The sequence below is a fragment of the Cervus elaphus genome, chromosome 18 (assembly GCF_910594005.1).
Source record: "Cervus elaphus chromosome 18, mCerEla1.1, whole genome shotgun sequence".
Classification (NCBI taxonomy): Eukaryota; Metazoa; Chordata; class Mammalia; order Artiodactyla; family Cervidae; genus Cervus; species Cervus elaphus.
The window spans coordinates 94,857,083-94,873,295 of NC_057832.1; the positions used below are offsets into that span (position 1 = coordinate 94,857,083).

Sequence of the window (16,213 nt, forward strand, 5' to 3'; positions counted from 1 at the left end):
CTCTTCAAAAATTCTGAAGTGGAACAGCCTACAATTTTCTTCACGTTTGTTCTTGGATATTTCCATAACTGACTTCTCCAGCCTCTCAGAGGTCCTTCTCTTCTGTGCCTTCTCCCAGTTGGTGAATTTCAAGGACACTCCCATCCTGCCATAAACTGGCCAGATTCTTAGTCTCCTGTCACACTTGCTCTGAGTTCCTGTTCCTCTGGTCTCAGGTGAAAATTATAGGGCACTCCTGTTCACCTCTGTTCTTGGTGGAGACAGACAGCAGTTCCTACTGTGCTCATCTACAAGGGTAAATGTGGTCAGGTTTTTACGGAATAGCAGAGAGGGGCAGAGATGACAAGGATTGTTCATATACCTTTATAATGGCACTAGAAGGTCAATGTTTTAGTTAATTTTTCTTTTTGATAGCATTAGTCGCCTATTTTGATACATATATGTGATGTGCTAGGCATATTGTTTAATTTGATAACAGCAATAATAATGGTTACTAATGATGGCTCTTATTGTGTAGATGTAATAAACCTGCCAATAGCCAAAGTAAGTTAGATGCCAAGAAATACTCTTCTTAACTACTGCTTCTTTGATTTTTGGTAACTGCTCTTTCTCCTCTCTGGTGAAATAGAAACAGAACCAGCCTGTTTAGCCAAACTAAGATATAATGACTTAAGGTTGTAAAACTATCTGGTTTCTATATTAATAATTTGTTTTGCTAATATTTGTTTTAAATGTCACTTATATGCCGCTTGCTTATTTCACTAATCCAATTGGAAAGACTGAATAGAAATCACATTTGACAGTTCAGAAAAATGTTTCAGTCAGGCTGAGAGAAGACAGTTTTAAGTCTGAGCTAGAATATGTTGTTTTCTAAGTGGACTTTTCTGCAGGACACAAAGAGGCAGCTAAGTTAAGGCAACATACAACACATACTAAGGCTTTAGTCAGTCTGATCTGCAAGAGTCATGACCCATGTAGATCTCATGTTGTTTAGTCACTAAGTCATGTCCAACTCCTTGTGACCTCAGGAACTGTAGCCCACCAGGCTCCTCTATTCCTGGAATTCTCCAGGCAAGAATACTGGAGTGGGTTGCCATTTCCCTTCCACGGGATCTTCCTGACCCAGGGGTTGAGCTCAGATCTCCTACTTGGCAGCTGGGTTCTTTAGCACTGGGCGAACTCAGGGAGAATATTGTAGTGATAAACGCCATCCCTCAGGCACAGCACCACCATCAGATCTGGCTACACTGCAATATGACTACTGAGTATTTCATTTCTACCAGAACAATTTCTTAATGGCTCATATATTTAGATTTTTTAAAAAGTCTTATTTTGGTGTTTCCTAGGAAGCTTTAATGCCAGCAGGTCTATGAATCATTATATGGTCTTGGATTTCTATCCTTTCTTTGTGCTTGTCTTTCATACAGAGGAAGGTGCAGGGTAATAAAAGGGATAGTTTTATTAATTATTATTCTTAATTTCTTGTTAATTTATTAACAATAAGAACATTACATTTATTTTGTATTTACAGTGTGTCTGGTGTAATGGCAGAAAAAGAACTTTCTTTTATCCTCTTAAGTTCTATAGCTGGAGCCTGTGAATTCAACTGGCCAAAGACAGATTAACAGGAGAAAAACACACAAACTTTATTGAATATTTTTACCCACACATGTAAGTTTTTATAGGAAAAAGGGTGACCCAAAGGACCAGTTAGGATCAAGAGTTTACAGATCTTTTAAACAGAGAATGATACATTGTGAAAAAGTGACAAGACAAAAGGAAAGGGGGTTAAGATTTGAGGGACAGTAAATTGTGACTAGGAAATATCTGAGGGAAACTACCGGGGGATAAGGGTCATTTTTGTGAGTTTATGCAGATTAATTTTAGCATCAGCTACCCGTCTCTGGTGATGTTTCCCTCTTCCTGGTACAGAGTACACCTTTCACAAGGGAAATCTTCAGGCAGCAAGGGAGAGGTCAAAATATTGTCTGCATTGGCTGTTGCTCAAGGTAGAGGTCAGAAAGATTGCCTGCATTTGCTGTTGCTCAATCACCTTCATCTCAAAATAGTCACAATAATATGGGAAAGGGGCACATTTAGGGTGGCATGTTTGGAACCTCTTCACAGGCTTTGTGCTAAGCAATCTGTGTGTTTTATCTCATTAAAATTTCACAACAGACCTGTGAGAGTGTTGCCATTAATAGTCATATTTTTTAATTGAAAAAGGAAAAAGGAAAACTAAAGTGCAGTGAAGTTAAATAGTTTGGGCAAGGCCATATTGCTCCCAAGGTGAGAAGCCAGGTTTCAGCTCTGCTTGTCCTCACATAGAAAACAAATTTGCCTAGTCCAGTAGTTCAGTCATTTATAGACATGAAAGAGCCCTGAGACAGCTCAGAATTCTGTTGTGGTTGCTGAAGAGATTAAAGAGAATTCATAACTTACCCAAGACCACATAATTAGAAAACAGCTGCAGTGAGGATGCAATATCCAGGTGTGTCAGGCTGAAAACTTTGAAGAATCAAAGTGATTTGATCCATTCCACAGTAAAAAAATACATTTTACACTGTGGCCCAGTGCATGCATGTATAATATATATTGAAAAGGTTTGTAAATTCATACTCATGCTTAGCTTACTATATGGGAGTATAGTGCCTTCTGTGTTTCCTGTTCTTTCCCATTCTATTCTATCTTTTTCTATTTCACTCTACTCTTGTCTATTTCACTTATTTTCTTTAAAAAGCTTATTCCAACCAATTAAATCAATCCTGTGGTCCACTAATAGTTTGTGATCTACAATTTGGGGGAAAATGCTAGAGATAAGTCTACTCAACATCACTTTCTTAGATATTCATGTTCACAGTTACCCTGCTTTTGTGCCTAAAATGCACAGACTTCTTAGGTGATTTAGTTTCTGCTCTAAAATGTTAGTTTCTGTGTGTGGATTTTGACCAGTGACGATCTCAGTGCAGAGATTAGCTGTGCTTTCTTGTGGAAGCGCTGACTGAACTCTCCTATTTCCTTCAACCGGTGCCCTGTGATCTTTGTTGAGGCAAAGATCAGTCTTACAGTCATCAGGCAATGCAGTCTCATAATCTATAGATGGAGAGAAAGAGGAAATTGTTAATGCAGCTTGTACCAAATTTCCACATTTGAAGTGAATTTTGCTAGGTATGACTCTTCCCTTTTCACTGACTATATTCTTTAAATGAGGCTTAGATTACTGTTATTACCCCCCCCCCCCAAATTCTCTGTATTGTCTAGCTATGTCAGTAGCCATGATAAACATTTCTTTATTGTTCTTGGACTATGCTTACTGCTGTGCTTGGTCGTTCACTCTTTGCAACCCCATGGACTGTTGCCCTCCAGGCTCCTTGTCCATGGGGATTCTCTAGACAAGAATACTGGAGTGGGTTGCCATGCTCTCCTCCAAGGGATCTTTCCAACCCAGGGATTGAACTCAGGTCCCCTGCATTGCAGGCAGATTCTTTACTGTCTCAGCCACCTGGGAAGCCCCTAGTTCTTGAACTAGGAATTCACAATTCCTAATTTTTTCTAGAGATATCCCTAGTCTAACTACACATATTGGCTTTTATGGGCTCCTATAAGTCAAAAACAATTCTCTCTACACTTGTTACTGCTATCTTTCTTATAGTTTGGGGCCAAATACAATGAACCACAATAAGCAAGATTTAATAATACAGGTAAGAGAGGGGAAATAACGCTACACTTCAGATATACAGAGCTTCTTGGGAAGAATACTTCACAGGTATCTTCATTGTCGCATCTCTGGGAGTTAGGCTAATCTAGGTGTTACCAATATATTTTTATTTAAAGAATTGAGTAATACTTAAAGGTTGAATCATTTGAGCTATCCAATCACTGGATAATAAAGCTAAGTGAAAGTGTGAAAGTGTGAAAGTGTTAGTTGTGTCCAACACTTTTGGGACCCCATGGACTGTAGCCCACCAGGTTCCTCCATCCATGGGATTTCTTAGGCAAGAATACTGGAGTGGGTTGCCATATCCTTCTCCAGGGGATCTTCCCAACCCAGGGATCAAACCTGGGTCCCCTGCACTGCAGGCAGAATCTTTACCATCTGAGCCTGGAAATAAATGCTCAACCCTTTTTTGAATATAGATTCTTTAATCCCCAAAGTCACCAGCCTTCAGGTCCCACTGGCGAATGGAAGACTCAGTTAAGACAGAAAGAAAAAAGTTAAAAGTAAATGTAAAAAAAAAAAAAAAGTAAATGTAAAGGAAAACACCAGTAAATGTTTCCACTGCTGCTGTGTGTGCTGTATTCTAATCTTGGATTATATCATATCATTAGGTAGAATGGTGGCAATTCAAGAAAATTCTAAGGGAATGAGATTAGTTAAAGTCCCTGCTAGGGAATTTCCTGACAGTCCAGTAGTTAGAACTTGGCCTTTTCATTGCTCAGCATTGGGGTTTGATCCCTGGTGGGGGAACTAGTTCCTGCAACCTCTGGGATGTGGCCAAAAGAAAAAGAAAATAATCTCTGCTAATTATAACCTCTAAGATACATTTTACTTTCCAGATAACAAGGTAAGGTAAAACATAGCTATTGTTACTGAAGAATGATAATTATCACATCCTCAACTCTTTATCTGGTTAACATTTAAGATATGATAACTTGAGTTTTATGCAATAGATATGCAAGAATGATAGAAGATTAAAAGTAATTTAGTGACACTTAGGATAAGCAAAAAGTAATTAGTTGAAAGGATTAGCAGATAGATTCACTCACTCACACACCCAGTTAAAAACTTAGAGGCCAAGCACAGTACTGGGAATTGGAACAGTCTAGAAAAGGAGGCAGTCCTGAATATTCATTGGAAGGACTGATGCTGAAGTTGAAATTTCAATACTTTGGCCACCTAATTTGAAGAATTGACTTCTTGGAAAAGACCCTGATGCTGGGAAAGATTGAAGGCAGGAGGAGAAGGGGACGACAGAGGATGAGATGGTTGGATGGCATCACCGATTTGATGGACATGAGTTTGAGCAAGCTCTGGGAGTCCGTGATGGACAGGGAAGCCTTGCTTGCTGCAGTCTATGGAGTCGCAAAGAGTCAGGCACGACTGAATGACTGAACTGACTGAGGGAGGCAGACATTTCAAATTTGAACACAAAGTGTGGCTGGTACTAAGAAAAAAGTACAATTTTTCTGACCGTGTTGATAGACTTAAAATAACCTTGGTGGCAATCAGAGATTAACACTTCAATCGTCATGCGTGCTAAGTCGCTTCAGTCATGTCCGACTGTCTGCTACCTCATGAGCTATAGCCCACCAGGCTCCTCTGTCCATAGGATTCTGCAGGCAAGAATACTGGAGGGGGTTGCTATGCCTTTCTCCAAGGGATCTTCCTGACCCAGGGATCCAGTCTGTGTCTCCTGTAGCTCCTGCATTGCAGGCAGATTCTTGACTGCTGAACCACCAGGGAAGCCCTAGTAATCATATCTATTGGTATTTGGAAAGGCTGCACAGTAGGAACAGACATGGAGAGATATATTTTTAGGCTCGGAATAGAGATTTTTAAAATCTAAGAAAAAGAGATTAACATGAGAGGTGCACAACAGGATCCCACTGGAATAAGATATATAGAATTCCCATATGTAATTAATTCTGTCCATGAGAACCTGTAACTCCCCAAACTTCTCCTTCAAAGGAATAGGAACTTTCATGGGTAATGAAAATTTTGACTTTTATTTTTGTTTACATCCTGGCTGAAAAGCTGGCCTAGACTGGATTGCCACACATTCCTGCTGGGAAGACTTGATTGCTTGAGACTTTAACCATACTTTTGCTTTCACAAAATAGGCATTAAAAAAAATTATTCATTTATATGGTGGTGCTGTTGTAGTTGCTGCATGTGGGATCTAGCTCCTTGACTAGGAATTGAACCTGGGACCCCTGCATTGGGAGTGTGGAGTCTTAGCCACTGGATCAACAAAGTCCCCCAAATATGTGTTCTTAAGGCAGACTGCAGAACATGGCTTTCTAGGATGATAAATGCTAAGTCACTTAAAACTCTTGACAACATGTTTGAACCAGTCCTCTATCCTAAGAAAAAAATAAGTCTGCACCCTGAGTGCTCCATGTAGAAGTTATCTCTACAGGCTCCAGATATCTTAAACAGATAAGAAGAAAACATCTGTTTGTCGCATTGTCTTTTGAAGTTGAGCCCATCTGTTCTTTAATGGTACTTATCTTCACCCTTAGTAAATGTGTTCAGGTACATTTAATGCCATTGGGTCCTTGTTGTCTTTGGACAAAGGAAATTTATGAATACACAGGTGTTTTCTGTTTGTGTTAGACTACAGTGATCATTTGGACCTTTGATATAATCTCATATGTAGAAGACATAGTAACCAGGACTTTGACGATTCAGAGAAATAATGTCATCTGACTGGTCCAGGGAAGACAACTCTTATGGCTAATAGGAGATCAAGTGCAAACTCATATCTCATGTTATAGCTATTTTACTGATGTGAATTACACTGTGCAAAGCACTGGTAATGATGGAGGTATTCATTATTTTTCTTAAACTTGAACTTGACTGGTACTGTCCAGGAAGTGGAACTATTCCTTGCTACCCTTCTGAGTTCTTGTGCCTGTACTGGTAATAAAATTTACACAAGACACATTAACAGAAGAAAATTTCATGTGCACAAGAGATCATAAAATGATGCTCAGAGAGTGATATGAAGTAGAAAGCTTTTGTGTCTTTTTATGTAAGGAAACAATACATTTGTGAGCATTTGCCAAGACAAAGAGGCTTAGGTTTGAGGCCTTAATAAATAAGGAAATAAAGCAAAAATTAGGCTTGGATAGTAAAGTATTAAAGAAGGAACAGGGTTTGTGTATATGGGCTTCTCAGCCCTGAAATGAATTATCTCTGGTGATACGGATGTCTCTATTAGGATCCTGTTACTGGGAGGGTACTCTTCACAAGGGAGATTTATCTCCTGTATTCAGGGAGACAAAGAAGGATCAAAGGGTTCATATATGTGCTGCTTTCCAAGTAACTTTAACTAGAAATAATCAATATGCAGCTTTGGCATCTTTGGGGGCAGGCTATGTGCCCTTAACTCCAACCTGCTAAGCCCCCTTTGTCCATCAGTACCAGGCAGCTGAGGCACTGGAACCACAGAAGAACCAGCCCTGGTCCCAGATTTACGTGATGGAATGTTGGTGTGATGACTGCAAGTCAGGAGTCATGGCGCTCAGCCTGGGGTCTGACAGGAGCACCCCCGGGGAAGCTACTGTGCTTCTAATTAGCCTCTAGGATTTAGGGGCTCTTCATGGCTCTATTCCACTGTTCAATTACTTCATTTCAGTCATATCTGGGGGTGTCAGGAAGTCATGCTTGGCTATAGAAGATATTACTTGTCTTCTGAGTAATGTTTGAATTCTGGCTTATGGATGCTATACATTTTTTTTTTTTATGTTTGAACATCTTCATTTTAAAGTGTCACCACAAGCCATGATTTTGAGTTTACTGAAATTCCAGGTACATCAAAGTCATTTATTTCATTAACTAGCTAACTCACTTAGCATCCACAAACAGGGGGCTGACAAAGATTCTCCACTGGACCCTACGTGTCAGGCTCGCTGAAGTATCTTTTTGCCATGGCCTCAAACACTGGGCTTCTGTGGCCTTCCTCATAGAGTCCAATTAAAGCAGGAACCCTGGGAAGGCAGCTTACCACGAATCCCCCCTCCTCCTCCTCTGATCCACGGGACGTGTAGCAGCTTCCTCATGTGCCACCCCCCCCCCCCACGTGACCTCTGACCACCTGGCCTGCATTCAGCAAGAATCCTGTCGGGTGACTTTAGCCAGACTCTCCTCTCACCCCTGATGTTTCCTTTAGTAATTTTGTACCCACTGACCACCCTCAGCCCTCTGTTCTTCAGTTATAAATTCTCAGAGTCCTTGCTCAAAAATTGAGCCCAGTTGTATGCTGAGGTCTTTTTTCCCCTATTGCAGTAGTTTTTCTTCACAAAATTTGTTTTTACTGCTTTAATTGCTGTCTCGTTCTGGTTTCTGTTTGATAGTTCTGAGGCTTCTGGATGATACATTTCAGTTCTTGTTTGAAAATCTTCATTTTAAAGTGTCATCATAAGCCATGGTTTTGAGTTTACTGGGATTCAAAGTATGTTGAGTCCATTCCTTTAATAACTAACTCCTGTGTGTATCTATTGAGTATCAAATAAGTGACTTAGAAAGTTGACAATAACCTAATCCTACAGTTAAAGGTATATTATGTACATCTTTTATAATACCTCTAGGGTGTACAAAGATATTTTGGACACAGAAAATCCTTAGTAGGCACATTCACATACTTTTCAAAGGAACTGTTGTCCAAGAATAAGAGGAATTGCTTTCTTATTTTCAATTAAACACTGTTGGTATTAACCCTGTCATGCATTTTCAATAGGTTGATATTTATACCTTTTACAATATGTCAACATAGCTTGTTTACAGTTTCAATATTTAGAATTCATGTTTAATTTTACTATGGTTTTCTAGCTTCTTAACTATATTACTTTCTGATTATGCCATGGCTCAACAGGGCAAGCTTTTATTGCATAAAATGAGCTTGTATAAATTACATCTCTTTGTTCCACTACAGCAATTGAATAAAATTAGATTTTGGGGACTTCTCTTGAGGAACTATGTTATTTATTTGACTCTTCTTTTTCTCTTCTTCTCTCTCCAGTCCCACCTTATGGAATGAAGCAGAACTCAGAAAATTATTTTCCTATGACTAACAAATATCAAACATAGCTTTCTTCATCATTTTGAAAATATTCAGTCTAATTCATTTTTTAAAATTTTGTAGTAAAATATTAATTTTACACTGAATGCTACATTTCCTTGAAACCAGTGTCTTAAAGTTGATTCTTCATCTATATTACACTGCAGAAATCTGTCATTATATCACAAAATGTTTAACCATCAAAACAACTGCCATAAGAGTTTGTTCTATCATTGGGTTCTTAAACTTACTTCAAATGCCAATGAAACATTTATAGCATTCTTATATTAACTTATCATCCTGGCTAATTCTTTCTATTAGGAAGGCACTTGAATTTGCTGGAATTCAAACACACATATTGAAATACATATACCCACCCACACATACAAAATTCCCCTTTCCCCCATCACACAATAACATCTCAAAAAATTAAGTCTTTCTTTGACTGGGCAAAGAGCTGTCTTTTCTCATCCAGCAGGTTAAATACTGAAGAACTATTAGATTATCTGGAACTGTTTCTGACCTAAAGACTTTTTAGAAGAAAACTTAAATTTCACTTCAAAAGTAAGTAGTCTTTTCAAATTTCTGCTGCATAGCCTGATAGGGAACACGAGGTATGGCTTTCTGTGAAAAAAAATAATTAAAAGTTGTATAATGTGCTGTGTTTTTAAAGCTATGTATTTGACTTTAGGAGGAAAATTTTTCTGCATTTACTTGTGCCTTGTAGGGAATACACAGATTAAGGATTAGCAATATGTTTTAGTCTTGAGGATCTCCAACCTGTGCAAAATTTATCTGGGGGAGAAACTGACAAAGTTGAGACAAAGTGGAAGGAACCAATAATAAGGAATACTGATGATGATAGTAATAATAATGATAGGAATGGGGAAGGAAAAGGAGTTGATGGAACGCCACCAAAAATGCTACTAACTTCTCTTATCGAACTAAGTTTATCACCTTATCTATTTCTGGCCAAGTTACATTATAAAATATCATAGCTTAATGTGAAATTTTCTAGGAAAAATGTCTTGCTTGAAAGCACCTTTCTTTCCCGAAAACATAAATTTCTGCTTTAAAAGAAGAAACTGCTTTGGGGATTTTTCTGCTTTGAGGATATTACACTGGTCTCTTATTTCAGAAGTTTACTCAGAATTCAGTTTGGATTCACTGTAACTTGTTATTGGAGGTAGAAGGCAGCCTTTGGGTTGAAATAATAAACTAAACAGTTCAGAAAGGGCACATGCTTTTCTGATATGATTAGTGTATAAGTGCTATCAGGGCAATACATCTGGGAACTGCTGCTTCACTTGGAATTATGCTTTTTATTTTTCATGTTAAAGAATGGTTCCCAAAGTTTTTATGAATATAATTTATATTCATATTATATATATCCATATATATATTCATACTATATATATATAATCCCTTTCAGTATCATGAGGCTAGAGGCTGTTTGCTGGGTATTGTAACAGTGTGTTTATCATGCTTGGTTGACCTGGGGACTGTGAGGTAATGGAGACTGAGGAGGTGCTTAGGAAAGAAGACATAAAAGGAAGCTCATAGACGATTAAGATTTTATCTTGGCACTGTTTCCCCATTGCCAGTGATAAGAATGTTATCTTTCTGGTACCAAAGAGGGCATCTTTCTTATGGAAAATTTTGTTTCCTGCTTTTATGTAGAAATAGGGAGATCAGAAAGTCTTTCCTATACTTGCTGTTTCTCAAGTGTCTTCAGCTCAAAATCATCAACATGCTGAAGGGGCATATTTGAAGATGGCACATCCTCATCCCCTTCAATTTAAACATACACAGAAGTAGAAAAAATTGACCTCCATATCCTCATCACCAGTGTCTGTAAGGTATAGTTCGGGCCGAGGCAGTAAAGGAAAGACGATCTCAACAGAAGTAGGTTACCTTTATTCAGGCAAGGAGGGGCAACAGTCAGCCCAATGACCAGGCTGAAAGGGCTCAGGGAGGCTTCATATTTATAGGGAGGTTTGTGGAAGCGATAAGGGAAATGTTAATCAGGCAGGATGTTTTGGGTATTCTTTAGTTGAGATGGCATTTGTAGATGGGCAGGGGGTGATAAGTCTTCTGGGCGGGTGTAGGGGGTGGTAGGTTTCTGGACAGGGGTTGATAAGTCCCAGAGAGATGCAACTGGCCTGGGGCATCAGGGCAGGACCTAAAGTTCTGTTTTGTTTTCTCCGAAGTTAGATGATTCCGCAAGGGCCTCTGAGTTTTCTTTTCTAGGCCCAAAAGACTCCTTCATTCCAGACCCTGAAATCATAAAAAATGGGAAAAAGGGCGCCGTATCTCTCGGGCTACTTCCTGCTGGATAGGGGCGATGGTTTTGGGTCTGGAATGGAGGATTGTCCTAGGGCCCAGGGTCTCTTTTTTCTGAGCTTGGGGTGAGGCTCTTGAGAAGAAGAATGGTCTTGACCTGATCTCGAGAGATGGCCCGAATCCGTTCTTGGAGAAACCTTTGAAAGAGATTGAAGAGACAGGGTCCAAATAAGAGGAATAGAATGATAAGTACCAATGGCCCCAGGAAAGGGAGCAACCAAGGGAGTATCTGTTGGAACAGGTTTTGGGGACTGTAAAGGTTTTGTAACTCTTTTCTGCGGGGTTCAATTCTGTCTCCAAGTTCTTTGACTCGGCCCTGGACTATGCCTGTTTCATAAACAAAATATCAGCAGTCCTCTCCTAGGAAAAGGCAGGTCCCGCCCATTTTGTGGTGAGAAGGTCCAGGGCTCGCCTATTTTGTAGGGCCACAGAAGCTAATGAGTTAATTTGTCTTTGGATTGAAATGAAGGACTCCACTACTTGCTCCATGTCTTCATTAAGTTCTTGGGACAGCTTGTAGTAGAAATGGGCAGAGGTCGAGATGCCTCCAATCCCGGTGCCTAGGGCTGCTGCTTTGCCAGTCCCAATCAGGAGGGGGGCTATGACAGCTCGTCTTTTTCTGTGGGAAAGTTCCCCTTGGGAGTAGACTATTTGTTCTACCTCTTCTTTGAGGAATGTTAGGCCCGGGTCAGGAAGACCAAGATGCAGGGTCCAGGGGGGGTCCAAGGGGAGACATGAATATGCATAAGTCCCACAGAGAATGAAGATTCCCGGATTGGTGCAATTATTTGTGCTGTTCCAGAGAACCCAAGTGGAACAGAAGGAGAGAGCGGAGTTTGTAAGACCAATGTAGTTGGGACTAGAGTAGTTAATACAGGTTAGGTTTGAAGACCCTGAGAGTAGGACATTGTCAGAGACTGGCCCAATGAATTGTGTAGTTTTTTGTTGGGAAGGGGAGGTACAGTTGCCCTGTGACAGCCAGGTTGAAGGTAAAGAATTGCTATGTGCAGTGAGGGAGACAGTGACGTGCATATCCAGCACTGGGATGTGTGTTGTGTGTACTGGAAGAATTAGAAGGAAGAGTTGAAAAGGCGAGTAAGGTGTTGGTTGCCAGAGGGAGGTTTTAGGAGAGGCCGTAATTGGGAAAGGAGGTCTAGGCATTTATAAGTCTCAGGGGTCGCCTGTAATGGGGAAATTATGTTCTTTATGACTTGTTCTTGTTTCTTTTCCTGATTTTGATCTAGTACCCCATCCCCATCTGAGTACCCCCAGTAGGTAATGGGATAGAAACATATGTTTCCTCCATTTGGCTTATGGCAGGTACTCATGAAACTCCCTCTCTTTTGTACTTTGACAGTGAGTAGGGATTTGGACTTCCCACCCCCGAGGTTCATGGTGCATGGTTTTGGAGCTGTATTATAACATGAGGAATGTACGTAGGAATAAATGCCTGAGCAGGGGCAGGGAGTGGCCAGAAGGCTGGGGAGTGCAGCAAGGATAAGGAGCAGAGGAGTCATGGGGCTGTTAGCTAGGCAGTGCGGAGGAAATAGCGCCCTAGGAGCAGAACACAGCCAGCAACGTAGGCGATACCCACGGAAAGACGAAGGATAGGCGGCCAGTCTTGAGGGGAGACAGTTACTAGGCCTATAGCAAGGATTAAGATTAGGAGTGCAGTTATGGTTAGAGAGACAGGGAGAGGCCAGTCAGGGCGAGGGGCAGAAGGCCCCAAGTTGGTGGTTGTTTGAATCTGAGGAGGAACAGTGTTCATTAGGATGTAGAATGATGCAGAGAATGAGAGTAAAGAAATCAATTTCGTCTGGAGTCAGGTTGTAGAGGGTTCCCTGGAGTCACAGTTGAGACACCAGTGTAGTGAGGTCTTTGAGGGAGGTTCCTGATGGGGCGCTGGTCCAGAGGTCTTGTAGTAGTTGGGTCAGGAACTGTTGTAGGTTGAAGAGAGTCCAGGTCATTCAGTGTCTTCTTGGATGGTTGACAGAGGTTGTCGCCGGGTAAATTTTAAGGAGGTAGGTCCTGAGAGGGAGACCTGATAGGTGTCATTTAAGGAGGGCAGCGCAGGATCAGAAGTGACCCTTTTTAGGCGAGAGAGGTGTACCCAGGAGGTGACCTTCTCGAGTTTAGCTGCAGTTGGGGTAAGGAGGATGATTTTGAATGGTCCCTGACACTTTGGGGTTAGGTTACCCTGGGGGTTATCAGATAGATAGACCATGTCCCCAATTTGTAAAGGGGGCAGGGAAGCTTGGGGGTCAGGGGCAGGCAAGTTGTGGTTGACATATTTCCAGAGGGCATTGCGGAGTTCCACCAGCGGAGGGGAGTGTAGAAAGCTTGGTGTGGGAGGAGGTTCAGGGGGGAGTCCAGGAGGGAGCGTGGGCCTTCCAAACATCACCTCAAAGGGGCTCAGCCCCAGGGGCTTTCTGGGCAAAGCCCGTATTCTGAGGAGAACAATCGGCAAAAGTTTAGTCCAATCCAGATGTACTTCGAGGGTTAGTTTGGTAAGGGTTCCTTTGATTATCCTATTCATCTTTTCTACCTTTCCTGAGGACTCGGGATAGTATGGAATGTGAAATTTCCAGGGTATTTGTAAGAATTAGACAAGTTGTTGGGTGACCTTGGACGTAAATTCTGGGCCATTATCAGACTGTAGGGATGAAGGCAGGCCAAACCTGGGGATAATTTCTGTGAGGAGGATTTGGGCCACTGTGTGCGCTCTTTTGTTTGTAGTGGGAAATGCTTCTAGCCATCCCGAAAAGGTGTCCACAAGGACCAGGAGGTATCTGACTCTCTGGACCAGGGGCATATGAGTAAAGTCTATGTGAGTAAATATGAGTTATATGAGTAACTATGTGAGTTATATGAGTAAAGTCCTGTGCTGGGAGGTTGCCTCGCACTTGATGGGTTGGAAAGGATGTCAGTTTAAGGTTGGAATTGGGGTTAGTACATTGACATGTTCGACAGGAGAAGGTAAGGTTATCTAAATATTGTTGGTCAGCATTGGATATGGGGAAGTGGCTATGGAGGAACTGTTGGAGTGTCTTGGAATGAAAAAGTGAGTGTAGAGGAGAGAGGATTTCTCTGGTGGTGGGAGGGTCGGGTGGAGTCAGAGCTAAGATGACAGGGGACTGGAGGGAAGGGTGGGACAGTGCTATCTCCTTTGCCTTCTGGTTGGCAGCATTGTTGTAGGCTGATATGAGACTTCCCTTTTGATGTCCACTACAATGGAGGGTGGCGGCTTTGTTTGGTAAGAGTGCTGCCTCTAGAAGTTTGTGGATCAGGCCTGAATTAATAATGCGGGATCCCTTTTGGGTTAGGAAACCTCTTTCTCTCCACATTAGGATGTTTGAGTGATGTATGTTATAGGCATATTTGGAGTCTGTGTGGATGTTAACCCTTAGATTTTTAGCCAGAGTTAAAGCTCTGGTGAGAGCTATCGGTTCTGCCTGTTGGGAGGTGGTGTGAGGTGGCAGAGGTGAAGCTTCAATTGTCTGGGTTCCATGATTGTGTCGAAGGTCCCCCTGGATGATGGCATATCCTGCTGCAAAAGGTGGGGATTTTTGAGAGCTGCCATCAACGAACCAGTGTGGGGTGTCTGGGTCTAGGATGGGCTGATTTGTTAAATGTTGGAAGGGCTTTTGGGTAAGATCTACTGTTAGGCTGCAGCTATGTAGGAGGGAGTCTGTTGTAGAGGACATGGGTAATAAGCTGGCGGGGTGAAGGGGAGAGCAGGGGGAGAATGAGACCTGAGGGTCGAGGAGAAAGGCATGTAGGACCTGTACCCTGGAAGGGGGAAGGGAGAGGAAAGCCCGATGTGATGGTAAGTCTCAGAAGGTGTGTGGAGAACAGACTGTTAAAGGGGCATGTATAGAGAGTTTATTTGCTTCGGGTACGAGGGCTGCGATAGCAGCCATGGCCTGTATGCAGGGAGGCCACCCCTTGGTCACCATGTCCAGCTGTTTTGATAGATAGGCTATGGGAGCCCAGGTGTCTCCAGCCCGCTGACATAGAAGCCCCAGGGCCTGTCCTTGGTTGGAATGTGCAAAGAGAAAGAATGGTCTGGTGTGATCTGGCAGGTGGAGAGTTGGCACTCAGAGGAGACTCTAGGTGAGCTGGCAAAGAAGATTGGCCAGCGAGGAGGGATTAAAGAGGGGCTCATCCAGACATCCTTTAGTTGCCTCATAGAGCAGCTTTGCAATGAGGGAGAAGTTAAGGATCCAGATACAGAAAAAATTTAGGAGGCCGAGGATAGACAGGAGTTCCCTTTTCGTTTTTGGAAATGGACAGCTAATTAAGGCCTGGATTCTATCTGGGGGAATAGTTCTTTGTTAATGGGCTATGGAGAGCCCCAGGTAGGTGACGTTTGTCTGGGCTATTTGGGCCTTAGATTGGGATACCTGATAACCCTAGGATCCCATGGCCCCAAGGAGTTTGGCAGTATGTTGGAGGCAGAGTTTTCGGGCTGGGCTACAAAGGAGGAGGTCATCTACGTATTGGAGATGACTCGGGGCTAGGTCTGTAGGTAGATGTCTACCTACAGATGTCTGTAGGTCCTTTTGTAAAGCCTGTCCAAAAAAGTGGGGACTGTCTCTGAACCCCTGGGGGAGAACTGTCCATGTTAGTTGTTGGGAAACCTGAGTCTCAGGGTCTTGCCAGGTGAAGGCGAAAAGGGGTTGGGAGAGGGGGTGGAGGGGGATGGTGGAAAAGGCGTCTTTGAGATCTAATACCATGAAGTGGGTTGCAGTCTGGGATATGGCAGACAGAAGGGTGTAAGGGTTAGAGACTACTGGGAATGTCGGCATGATGGCCTCATTGATTTTTCGCAGATCCTGGACCAGTGTCCAAGAGTTTGGTCCCTTCCTTACTGCTAGAATAGGGGTGTTGTGTGGTGAATGGGTAGGAATTAGGATAGAGGCTTGAAGAAGATGGTCTATGATAGGCTTAAGTCCCTTGTGGGCCTCCAGGGTGAGAGAGTACTGTTGTTGGGTGATTATAGTCGAGGGGTCTTTTAGGGTAATGTGGACTGGGGGATGATGTTTGGCTATGGATGGGTGATCAGTGTCCCAGACTTGGGGGTCTAA

At 42.2% G+C, this 16,213-nt stretch overlaps 1 protein-coding gene across 1 annotated transcript in view; it reads left to right on the top strand.

The window, feature by feature from the left end:
- Window positions 1-227: 227 nt before the first annotated feature.
- The window catches only part of LOC122674307 (hyaluronidase PH-20-like), a 28,311-nt gene continuing 12,325 nt past the window's right edge, over window positions 228-16,213 (top strand). The window contains exon 1 of the mRNA XM_043872532.1: window positions 228-295. The gene's annotated coding sequence lies outside the window, so the exon portion shown is untranslated. The remainder of the gene's footprint in view (window positions 296-16,213) is intronic.